This window comes from Phocoena sinus, chromosome 8 (genome assembly GCF_008692025.1).
Source record: "Phocoena sinus isolate mPhoSin1 chromosome 8, mPhoSin1.pri, whole genome shotgun sequence".
Taxonomy (NCBI): domain Eukaryota; kingdom Metazoa; phylum Chordata; class Mammalia; order Artiodactyla; family Phocoenidae; genus Phocoena; species Phocoena sinus.
In genome coordinates, this window is record NC_045770.1 from 23,150,307 (window position 1) to 23,162,378 (window position 12,072).

The following is a 12,072-nucleotide window of genomic DNA, read 5'->3' on the forward strand; positions in this document are numbered from 1 at the left end:
TTGAACACAACATAAAGTCCTTGTCGTTTAAAAAAAGTCTCTAAATATTCTTGTCATGTTTGGGAGCAGAGATTAATTGGAAAAGTCAATTCTTGTAGGAAACTAATTAGCATTCCCTTGACAAAACACAATGAATTTAAATATTGGCCAGTGTTACCACTTATCTGGTATGAAGTATTAATCTGACAGCAGTGGCTGTGCTGCTGCTCAGCCTGGTGCTTGTGGGCTGGGGGGATACGATTTGGTTTCTCATCCATGTCTGAGGAGACAATTCAGTAAAAAGTTGAAGAGCAGGATGTGCCTGGGATTCTCCAAAACCTCAAAGGCTTGAGTGATTGGTACTAGTGTGGTCATTCCCTTCCTCTCTCCTCAGCCTTCCCCTCATCTCTGGTTCCAGAAACTCCAGTGAAAGATAAGAAAGGGAAACTACAGGAACTGGGGTCAGGCCAGGGGAAAAGATTCTCAGAACACTGGGTTTGACAGAAAGTCTTCAGAAGACTTACTGGTCCTAGCATGATAAGCTTGTGGCTGTCCATAGCCTGCCAGCCCTATGCCACCCAAGAGCCTTTGTCTGAGTCAGGCCTTCTCCACATGTGCTCCTGGACCACTACCTGCATCAAAAGCTACTCAATCTACATCTCCGGGGTTGTGGTCAGGGGTTCACATTTTAACAGGCTCCTCCATTACCCTTAAGGAGAAAAAATGTTTGAGGATCACTGGGCTAAGGATTGGGACTGGTCAAGAAACAGAATAGCAGTGGCCTCAAGTGAGAAGATTCTCTTAAAATCTTATAAAATTGCTTATCATTATTCATGGTAGTTATGTTCTATAAAGTTACCACGAACATTGAACTAGCAAGTACGAAACCATTGTTTTTACAAATAACTCTGGTCACGACATTTTCATCAACCAATCAACACACAGTATTGTTTCATGTGTGCTTCCATTTAAAGACATCTAATTTAATTATATTGTTGGTACATTAACATTAAACTAACAGCCAACAGTACTATAACTCATACCTGGGTGAAGGTATGAGTTATAGTACTGTAATTTCCCTAAAGACAAATCACAGCCTTCTTGCACTTGAGAACATAAGACAGCATTTCAACACTATGCTTGAGAGTCATTTTAAACAATGAAATCACAAGCAAAAAGCACAAAAATGCAAAAAAGAAATGGCACTAAATACATTGTGAAAATGACACTTGTTTACAGTATGAGTTGAAACAGGAAGGCAGAGCATCACCTTGTTCCCCCTCAGCTGGGAACATGCATGTTGAACAACCCAAATGTTTCACAGTCCTGTGCATGCCTGCAAATGACCATAAAAGTGCCACAAGTATTGATTTTGAGGTTACAAATAAACTTTAGGCAAATTTACAAATACAGAATCCACAAATAATAAGGATAAAGGATAAACTGTATTATATATATTATATATATTTGAAATTTTAAAAATACATTTCACATATATTTATCTCATTTCTTCCTACAGTAATAACTCTGTAACTTAAACAGGACATATGCTATTTTGATTCCCAACATTCAGATGAGAAACTGGGGCTCAAAGACCTGGGACACAAACCTAGTTCTTTTGATTCCAAGGCCCTTGCATTTTCTACTATACAGTTGGAGCAAGACAAATCTGCTCAGGCTGTGTCAGATGCCAAGACTGTTCAGCCAAGTGGAGATGTCTCAAAGAAATGGGGTATAGTGGGAAACTGACATAGCACATTACACTGGAATAAATGAGGGAGAGCTAGAGGAGGCTCAGCCCTAGACACAGAGCTTAATAACTATCTCTACAAGCTGGGAAAGTGTGTTGTTCATGTGCACTGAGGTTTCCTTTGATGTATTTCTGTCAGAAGGAGAGCATTGATTGGGGCCCACTGGGTGCCCTTTTTAAGCAATGAGGCAGAGAGGAAAGAAGATGCAGTTCCTGATCTAAAGATTAGAGACAAGTGAGAGAAAATGTGATATAAAATAGGTAACCCAGTAAATAGAGTCATTATAAGCTTGAGTTAAGGGAGAAGATTGGTGGAGAAGGTACATCTTGGGAAACTATTTGAAAAAGAGGGAGAGACTTACGTAAAATAGGAGGAAGATTATTCCACATATTTAGGACAACTTGGGCAAGAGTGTTAAGGTACTGGCAATCCTGAAGTCTAATCCTAGCTCTGTCATTTTCAGCCATGAGACCTGCAGAAGTTGATTTAACATGTTCAGACTCAGTTGACTGACCAACAAAATGAGGATTCGGTCAGGCCTACATACTTTCTTTAGTTTAGCAGTATTAAGATCTGGGGATTCAAAAGCTTCAAAGATATATCTGATACAGTTTAGTACTTCAAGAATAAAGGTCGTTTGAGAGAAAAGGCACATAACAAATAAATCGTTTCAATACAAACTGATGAATGTTAGGATGTGGATGGACACACTAGGGGAGCAGGATCTTGGAGCAGGGAGGTTAGCAGAGAAATTGCCTGGATGAGCTGGCCCCAGAATCATAAAGGACAATAGGAATTAGAGAGGCAACGAAAGAAGACGGCAGGTGATGCCCCAGGAAGAGCAGGAGCAAAAGATTAGAGGTATGAGACATTGTGGTGAGTTCTGGGGACTACACTTGTTGAGTCATATGGTGGGGAGAGGAGCATGAGGAGAAAGGGGTAGGAAGGGTGGAAAGCAACATGATCTATGAGCGTGAGAATCCACTGGAAAATTGTAAGCAAGGGAGTGATGTGGGCAGATTTATTCATTCTGAAATATTCCTTTGACAGCTATGAGGAGGAAGAAATTGGGGTGGACATGTCTGAAGGTAGAAAAACTAATCTTTGGTTACAATAATCCAGGTTTGTCATGGGGAGCCAATGGAATAAGGTATCTGAAAACACATTGTAAACTGAGAAGCAAACAAATGTAAAACAGTGAATTCTTTATGAAAACAAAATGTTCAGGGCAAAATGAAGTGGGAGGATAAGAAAACAAGAATACAAGTTTTACTATATGGAGGAATGTGTTAGAAAGCAATGGTATCACACAAGAAACACAAATTCATATAGTTGGAAAGCTTCTAAAGTAGCCTGATGAAGTCGACACTTGATATGAGAAGTCAGCAGATGCTCCTGGGGGTTGAGGAATGGCCTGGTGTACATGATGGGCAGTTCCAGGAATTGGTGAGTCAGGAAAATGTTGGAAGCCTAACAATCCAGATATGAACTGCTACATTTCTACTAGGATGAGAAATTCATAATCATTTAAAATCCTGAACTCTAGCAATCCTGTTCTCCATGATAAGGAAAAAAAGAAAAGCTAGAGCTTTGAAGAAAATTGTGAAATCTTAAAACTGGAAGGGCTCTAGAGACCCTGTAATATAGTGAATAGAAGAACAAGACCTAGAGCCAAGCTGCCTAGAATTGACCTTAGCTCTACCACCTTTAGCTGCATAGAAAAGTTACTTACACTCTCTATACCTCAGTTTCTTCATCTGTAAGATAAGGATGATAATAATAATACCTACTTCTCAGGGTACTTAAAATAGTGCCTGACATATATCAAAGTGCTCAATAAGTATTAGAATTTATGAATGCTACCTCTACTTTAGAAACGGGAACACTGGGGTGTAGAGAAGTTGACTTAGCCAACATCCTAGAATTGTTTATAGCCTTTATTGACCTGCATATTAATAAAAAAAATCATGGTAACATTTATGTCTGGGAGGCCTAAATGCAAGCAGCATTAACTTCTATACTGGGGTTGAAAAAGATTCAAGAAAGAGGAGAGAGACTTCCCTGGTGGTCCAGTGGTTAAGAATCTGCACTTCCACTGAAGTGGGGAGCCAGTTCAATCCCTGGTTGGGGAACTAAGATCCTGCATGACACTTGGCAAAAAAAAAAAAAAAGATTTTAATTGATGTTTAAAGACTAGAGGTCAGGGAACTAGAGGGGCGAATGGTGACAAAATCTCTGCTTGGAAAGCAGGCCCTAAAGGTGCCACAACTCTGAGAAGCACTCCCAAGAAAGGGGTAGGAGGTGGGCATTGCTCACCATCTGAATGTTCACCAGGAAATGGCAGAGTTGGAGGAGGTGAGAGGCAGTGGGGAGGTGTGGAGAATTACCTCAGGAAAGGAAAACAAGAAACCACTTATGAGCTCTGCTGTGTCCTGGAGGCTAAGCTGGCGCGGCCTGTACATTTCAAGTGTGTCCTCTTCTTTCCCACTCCTCTCACCAGCACTGTATGCATATAATCATCTAGCAGATGGCTGTGGCTGCGATGGCAGCATCTGTGGCTGCTCTTTCACCTTCTTGCTTTGGCGGGAGCAGTTGGCAAGACAAATTTGCAAGGTCTGTCAGCACCCAGTAGTATCACTATGTCAAATTTGTTAAAAAATAAATAAACAAATAACACCTAAGGCAGAGGAAGTGCTGACGCCACTGGCTGAAATCTCTGGGGCCTGCTTGATTCAAGATTCTGCTCCACACTGGCTCCTCTCATGGGATCAGAGGCTGGGAAGGAGGAGCTCATAAGCATTCATTTCACCCATCGCCCAACTCTAAGAATGAGGACCTTTCTGATTGGCAAATAAAGAAGACCAGCTGCAAAGGGCAATAGGTCTTAGAGATGGAAGCTGCATTGAAAACCCAGAGGAGCAACTGGAAGAAACAAAGAGGCATGCTAGTCCGTAACTTCCCCAGCCGCAATCTGCAAGTCAAACCCCAGCCTGGCCAGAGTCCATCATCCCCAGGCTTGGAGGTCTTTTCAGAGCCCCACCTGCCTCAGTGAGTGGAGTCTGTGTGAGCCCTGGCCAGCCACTGGCTGTCACAGGCTGTAGCCTTCCTTCTCTTGGGTTTGCCCAATCTTGCAAAGTGACAGATGCTGTGGTTTTCTATTTTGTATTTCCATGTCCTGTAGAAGCAATATTTGTCCCCTGAACCCCAGACTATTTGGCCTGAGCTCTAGATTGTTGTTTAGACTTGTCAGATCCTTTCTCTGCACGCTGTCATACATAGCAGAGACCAACCAGAATGAGGATGAGTCTATTGCCTAGATGATGATTATCACTGCATAGAGGCTTTTACTGCCATGTCCACATCAAATGTCAGATATATTGGATACTAAATCAAGCTCAAATTGAGCCCAATTTTACCATGCTCTTCTGAGAACCTGGGATTTGAATGAAAGGTCTGTAACGGTATAATTACCCCTACTCTTAACTTACATCTTCCCTACCACTTTATTTCCTCTACTGAATTACTACAGCAGGAATCCATGAGTCATAAATCACTTTTTCAGCCATCCTTGGAAATTGGAAATCTATAGCAGTAGAGGTTTGGGAGGCCAAGGTCGAGCAAGAGGCCAGTATTTTCCCAGTGACCTGGTACTTGTACCAAATGACAACCCAGAGGAGAAATGTGATACATGTGGAAGAAAGTTGCTTGGATGAAAATACATTTAAAAATAGAGGAAAATGCCATATTTAATGCAAATTACTCAAACATTCATTTAGTGTCAAACTGGGGCATTATTCTAGGGGCTAGCCCCCAGAGAGATTTAAAGCATGTTGTACGCAGGAAGACAGGGGGGAGACATAATCAGGAGGTAGGGGAAAACCTAACAGAAATTAAGCTAATCTCAGAAGATATAACATCTTCTTGTCAGAAAGGAACAGACAATCAGAAAACATGTCCAAATAACGAGTCAAATATAGTCTAATTCTGGACAGACAACAAGATCAAAGAGGAGTACTTCTACCTACCTCCTCTCTCCAAAGGTTCTGTTGAAATGACAAAAATCCCAACATATTTTTAAAGGAAAAAACCATAATAGTACTAGAAAATGATAAAGAATGCAGTCAACAGAATAAAAATGTGGACAAATTTATAACATCTGGAAATCCCTGGGATCAGATAGACAGAAAAGCCATAGCAGACAAAACATCTGTCCAACATATCAAAGGGGAGTATAGTTCTTCTCAAGGGTGCTTTGGAGAAGCTCCAAACTCAAAGGACTAAATCCAATAGTCAGAGAGGTCAACAGGGACAACAATCAGAGTAATCATATTAAGAACTACATTTGGAACAGCCAGGCCTTTTAGGCTCCTCCTCATCACCTGCATATACAGAACAAGGGACAGAACAGCTTATGTCCCCAGGCTCAAGCTCTGATAAGGGTTCTCAAAAGAAAAAGGGTAGTCTCCCTAGGAAGACTTCTTCCCATGGGGTTGGAGCCTTAAGAGAAAGGAGAGCTATATGCTTTCTTACTTTAAAAGATAGTTGAGAGCCTCTGCATTAACTGTGGCCTGAGGGAATAGTAATAATAATAATAATAACTTAAATAACAACGATGAAGAAAAGGAGAGGAAAGGGAGAAAGAGGAAACTAATTGTTACTATACACACTAGGTCTTCCATATCCACGGGTTTTACATCCACACCATCTGCTGATTAGTGGTTAGTTGAATCTGAAGATGCTGAACCCAAAAATACAGAGGGCTGAGTTACACCATGTTTATAAGAGATCTGGTAATCCTGGGGAGTCCTGGAATCAATCCCCCACAGATACAGAGGAACGCCTGTATTGAGCTCTATGTGCTGAGTCCTGCTTTGAGCACATTTATTAGCACACTTGATCCTCACAGTACTATGAGGCAGTTACTATTATCATCTCCATTGTAGAAATAAGAAAACAGATACAAGAGGGTAAGCAGCCTTCCAAGGTCATAAAGTTAGAAAAAAAGAAGCTAGGAAACAAACCAATGTACTCTGACCCCAGAGCAGCAATATCCATTATTCCCAGGTAATCCTCCCTCCCTCCTCTAAAAATGTAGATATGCACCGAGAGTATGTCAGGCTTATTTCATTCAATATTATATTTAAAAGTTCACATTGTGACAGGTAGATGCAGTCTATTCGTTTGCATGAATATATAACATTCCATTGCATGAATGAACCACAACTTATTAACCATTCTACATGTGGATGTTTGCACAATGCTACTATGAACATTCTTGAACACACCTCTTAGTGCACAATTACACACATTTTAGTTGTGCATATATCTAGGAGAGGAAATGCTGAATCATGAATATGTGTATTTCCAGCTTTAATAAATTACATCAAACTGTTTTCCAAATTGTACCAATCAACACTACCACCAATTTTCCATTTGCTCTGTAGTCTCATCAACATTTGGTTTTAGCCAACTTTTTGATTTTAACAATTACAAGTTTTTATTTCAATTTCTATTCATAATTTTAATGTTATTGAATCCATTTTTTATCGGATTAAGTTGCCTTTCTTTTTCTTATAGATATAAAAGATTTATATACACATATATACATTCTAGATAAGGCTCCTCTGTCAGTCGTCCATGTTGCAAATAACTTCTCTTGCTCTGTGACTTGCATTTTCATTCTCTTAATGGTGTCGTGTCTTTTGTTAGAGTGCTTAATTTTAATTTAATCAAAATATTTTATTTGATAATTAGAAGATTACATATGCATTTATCCTTTTATCCAACTATACCATTATATCTGCAATAATACAAAAAGATGTACACACCTGACTATACAATACAGCACTACTGGTAGTAGAAAGAGACTGGAAACGGCACAAATGGGGCTGGTTGGAGAAATGATGGTGCAGTCACACAATGTAGTACTATTCAGGTATAAAAAAGAGATTGTGGAATATTTCTACATATTAACATACTGCTAAGCTAAAAAAAGGAAAGTGCATATATAGTATGTTACCTTTTATAAGAAAGGGAAAGTAATACAAATATACATGTGTGTGTGTATACACTTACTTTTTAACAAATGACATGATAAATTAAAAACTAATGAAAAATGATTACATGATTACTTAGGGAGAGGGATCAAGATGGCAGAGTAGAAAGACCCTGAGCTCACCTCCACCCATGAACATGAACACATTGAAACTACAACTACAAATAGAGCAACTCTCACTGAGAACAACCTGAAGACTAGCAGAATGGCTCTTCTACAATGAACACTGTACAGAAAGAACCACATGGAGTGTGGTAGGAGGGGAGAAGTATCTAGTAGAGATCCATACCCCTAGCAGGTGACCAGAAGAGGAGGGAGATATCACTGGCTCAGAGATCCTCCCTAAGGAGCAAGGGATTTGAACCCCACATTAGGCACTCCACCCTGGGCTCTGACACCAGGCATACAAGCCCCCTTAATTGGTTTGAAAACCAGTGAGGTTTACTAGAAGGCTGTAAAAAAAACCCAAGGCTCTGCTCTTTTTTTCCGCAGTTTTATTGAGATATAATTCACTTATAGCACTGTGTAAGTTTAAGGTGTAAAACATAGTTTGACTTATGTACATCATGAAATGATTACCTCAAATAGGTTTAGTGAACCTCAGCTCATATAGATACAACACTAAAGAAATAGAAAACATTTTCTTTCCTAGTGTTGAGAACTCTTAGGATTTACTCTTTTAATTTTGATATAAAACATGCAGCAGTGTTTATTATCATGTTGTATATTACATCTCTAGTACTTAATTATCTTATAACTGGAAGTTTGAAACTTTTGACTACCTTTATATAATTTCCCATCCTCTCACCTCCCACCTCTGGTAACCACAAATCTGATGTCTTTTTCCATGAGTTTGTTTGTTTGTGAAGTATAATGGACCTACCACACTACAACTCTACATTACTTCCTGGTACTCAACATAGTGATTCAAAATTTCTATACATTTCAAAATGACCACCATGATAAGTCTAGTTACTCTGTCACCATATAAAGATATTACATAATTATTGACTATATACCTGTGACTATACATTTCATACCTGTGACTATACTATATATTTCATACCCATGACTCATTCATTTTGTAAACAAAATTTGTACCTCTTAATTTCCCTCACTTATTTCTCTTCTCACTCTATCCCTCTCCCCTCTGGCAACCACCTGTTTATTCTCTGTATCTGACTGTTTCTTTTTAGTTATGTTTGTGCATTTTTATTTATTCCACATATAAGTGAAATCATGCAGTATTTTTCTCTCTATATCTGACTTATTTCACTTAGCATAATACCCTCTAGGCCCATCCATGTTGTCACAAATGGCAAGATTTCATTAGTTTTTATGCCTGAGGAATATCCCACTTTATATATATACCACAGCTCTTCTATCCACTCATCTATTGATGGACCTTTAGATTGCTTCCATAACTTAGCTATTGTAAATAATGCTGCAACGAAGATAGGGGTGCATGTATCTTTTTCAATTGTTTTCATTTTCTTCAGATAAATACCTAGAAGTAGAATTGCTGTTTGTATAAGAGTGCAATTTTTAATTTTTTGAGGAACCTCCACACTGTTTTCCATGGTGGCTACACTAATTTACATTCCTACTTTAGTGCATGAGGATTCCCTTTTCTCCACATCCTCACCAATACTTATATTTTTGTTGTCTTTTTGATAATAGCCATCTGACAGATGTGAGATGATATCGCATTGTGGTTTTGATTTGCATTTCCCTGATGATTAGTGATATTGAGTACCTTTTCATGTGCCTGTCAGCCATCTATTTGTCTTCTTGGGAAAATGTCTGTTCAGGTCCTCTGCCCATTCTTTAGTTGGGTTGTTTGCTTTGATGTTGAGTTGTATGAGTTCTTTGTGTATTTTGGATATTAACCCCTTGCTGGATATATCATTTACAAATATCTTCTCCCATTCAGTAAATGACCTTTTCATTTTGTTGATAGTTTTCTTCACAGTGCAAAAGCTTTTTAGTTTGACGAGGTCACATTTGTTTATTTTTTATTTGTTTCCCTTGTCTGACAAAATATGTCCAAAAAATATTGCTAATACTGATGTCAAAGAGCATATTGCCTATGTTTTCTTCTAGAATTTTTATGGTTTTGGGTCTTACATTTAAATCTTTAATCCATTTTTCTTATTTTTCTGTATTATGTGAGAGAGTAATCCAGTTTGATTCTTTTACATGTAGCTGTCTAGTTTTCCCAACACTATGTATTGAAGAGGCTGTCTTTTTCCCATTGTATATTCTTGCCTCCTTTGTCATAGATTAATTGCACATCTAAGTGTGGGTTCACTTCTGGGCTTTCTGCTCTTTTCCATTGATCTATGTATGTTTTTAATGCAAGTACCATGCCGTGTTGATTACTGTAGCTTTGTAGTATAGGTTGAAATCAGAAAGCATGATATCTCCTATCTTTTTCTTCTTTCTTAAGATTGTTTTGACTATTCAGGGTCTTTTGTCTTTCCATACAAGTTTTAGAACTATTTGTTCTAGTGCTATGAAAAATACTATTGGTACTTTGATAGGGGATGCATTGAGTTTGTAGATTGCCTTGAGTAATATGGTCATTTTAACAAAATTAAGGGAATTCCCTGGTAGTTCAGTGGTTGGGACTCCATGTTCTCACTGCTGAAGGTCTGGTTTCAATCCCTGGTTGGGGAACTAAGATCCCACAAGCCACATGGTGTGGCAAAAAAATATTAATTCTTCCGATCCATGACCACAGTCTATCTTTCCATCTGTGTCAACTTCAATTTCTTTCATCAGTGTCTCATAGTTTTACTAGAACAGGTCTTTTACCTCTTTACTTAGATTTATTCCTATGCATTTTATTTTTTATGATGTGATTGTTAATGGGATATTTTCCTTAATTTTTCTTTCTGATAGTTTGCTGTTAGTGTAGAGAAACACAAGATTTATGTATATTAATTTTGTATCCTACAACTTGACCAAATTCATTGATGAGTTCTAGTAGATTTTTTGGTGGTGTCTTTAGGATTTCCTATGTATAGCATCATATCATCTGTTTACAGTGAAATTTCACTTCTTCCTTTCCAATTTAGATTCCTTTCATTTTTGGATTTCCTTCTGCATTTTTGTTTGTGTGCCTATTACAGATTTTGGCTTGTGGTTACCAAGAGCTATGTTGGTAAGAGATAAGGGTTGCTGATCTCTTAAATTCAAACACATTTTAAACACCCTGTATTTTTACTACCTTTCCCCCACATTTACTGCTTGTTATTATATTTTACTCTTTTTTTTTAGTTTTGTATTTATATTTGGTTTTAGCTTTCCTACTAGCTTTATAGTTAATCTACTGCCTTTATTGTATATTTACCCTTATGTGTGAATTTTTTTACTTCATATTTTTTTATATTTCTAGATGTGACCTTTACTTTTCCACTTAGTTAAGTCCCTTTAACATTTCTTGTAAACCTGGTCATGTGGTGTTGAGCTCTTTTAGTTTTTCCTTGTCTGTAAACTTCTGCTCTCTCCTTCAAATATGAATGAAAGCTTTGCCTGGTAGAGTAGTTTTGGTCCTAGGTTTTTCCCTATCATCACTTTGGATATATCCTGCCACACCTTTCTGGCCTGCAGAGTTTCTGTTGAAAAGTTGGCTGGTAGCCTTATGGGACTTCCCTTGTATGTAACTTGCTGCTTTTCCCTTGCTACATTTAATATTCTCTCTTTATCTTTAATTTTTGCCATTTTAATTACAATTAATTTTTGCCATTTTAATTTTTGCCATTTTAATTACAAGGTTGATCCTTTTGAGGACTCTGTGCTTCCTGTACAAGGATGTCTGTTTCCTTTCCCAGGTTAGGGAAATTTTCAGCTATTATGTCTTCAAATATGTTCTCTACCCCTTTCTCTCTCTCTTTTCTCCTTCTGGGACCCCTATAATGTGAATGTGAGTATGCTTGTTGTTGTCCCAGAGGTCTCTTAAGCTGTACTCATTTTTTGTATTTTTCTTTCTTTTTTCTGTTCAGCTTCAGTGATTTCCACTATTCTGTCTTCTAGTTTGCTGATCTATTCTGCTGTATCATCTAATCTACTGGTAATTCCTTCTAGTGTATTTTTTATTTCAGTTGTATTCTTCATCTCTCTTTGGTTCTTCTTTATATTTTATAACTTTTTGCTAAAGCCTCTCTCACTTCTCACTCTGTACATACATTCTTCTCCCAAGTTATTTGAACGTCTTTATGATCATTACCTTAAACCCTTTACTGGGTAAATTGCTTATCTCCACTTAACTTAGTTCTTTTTCTG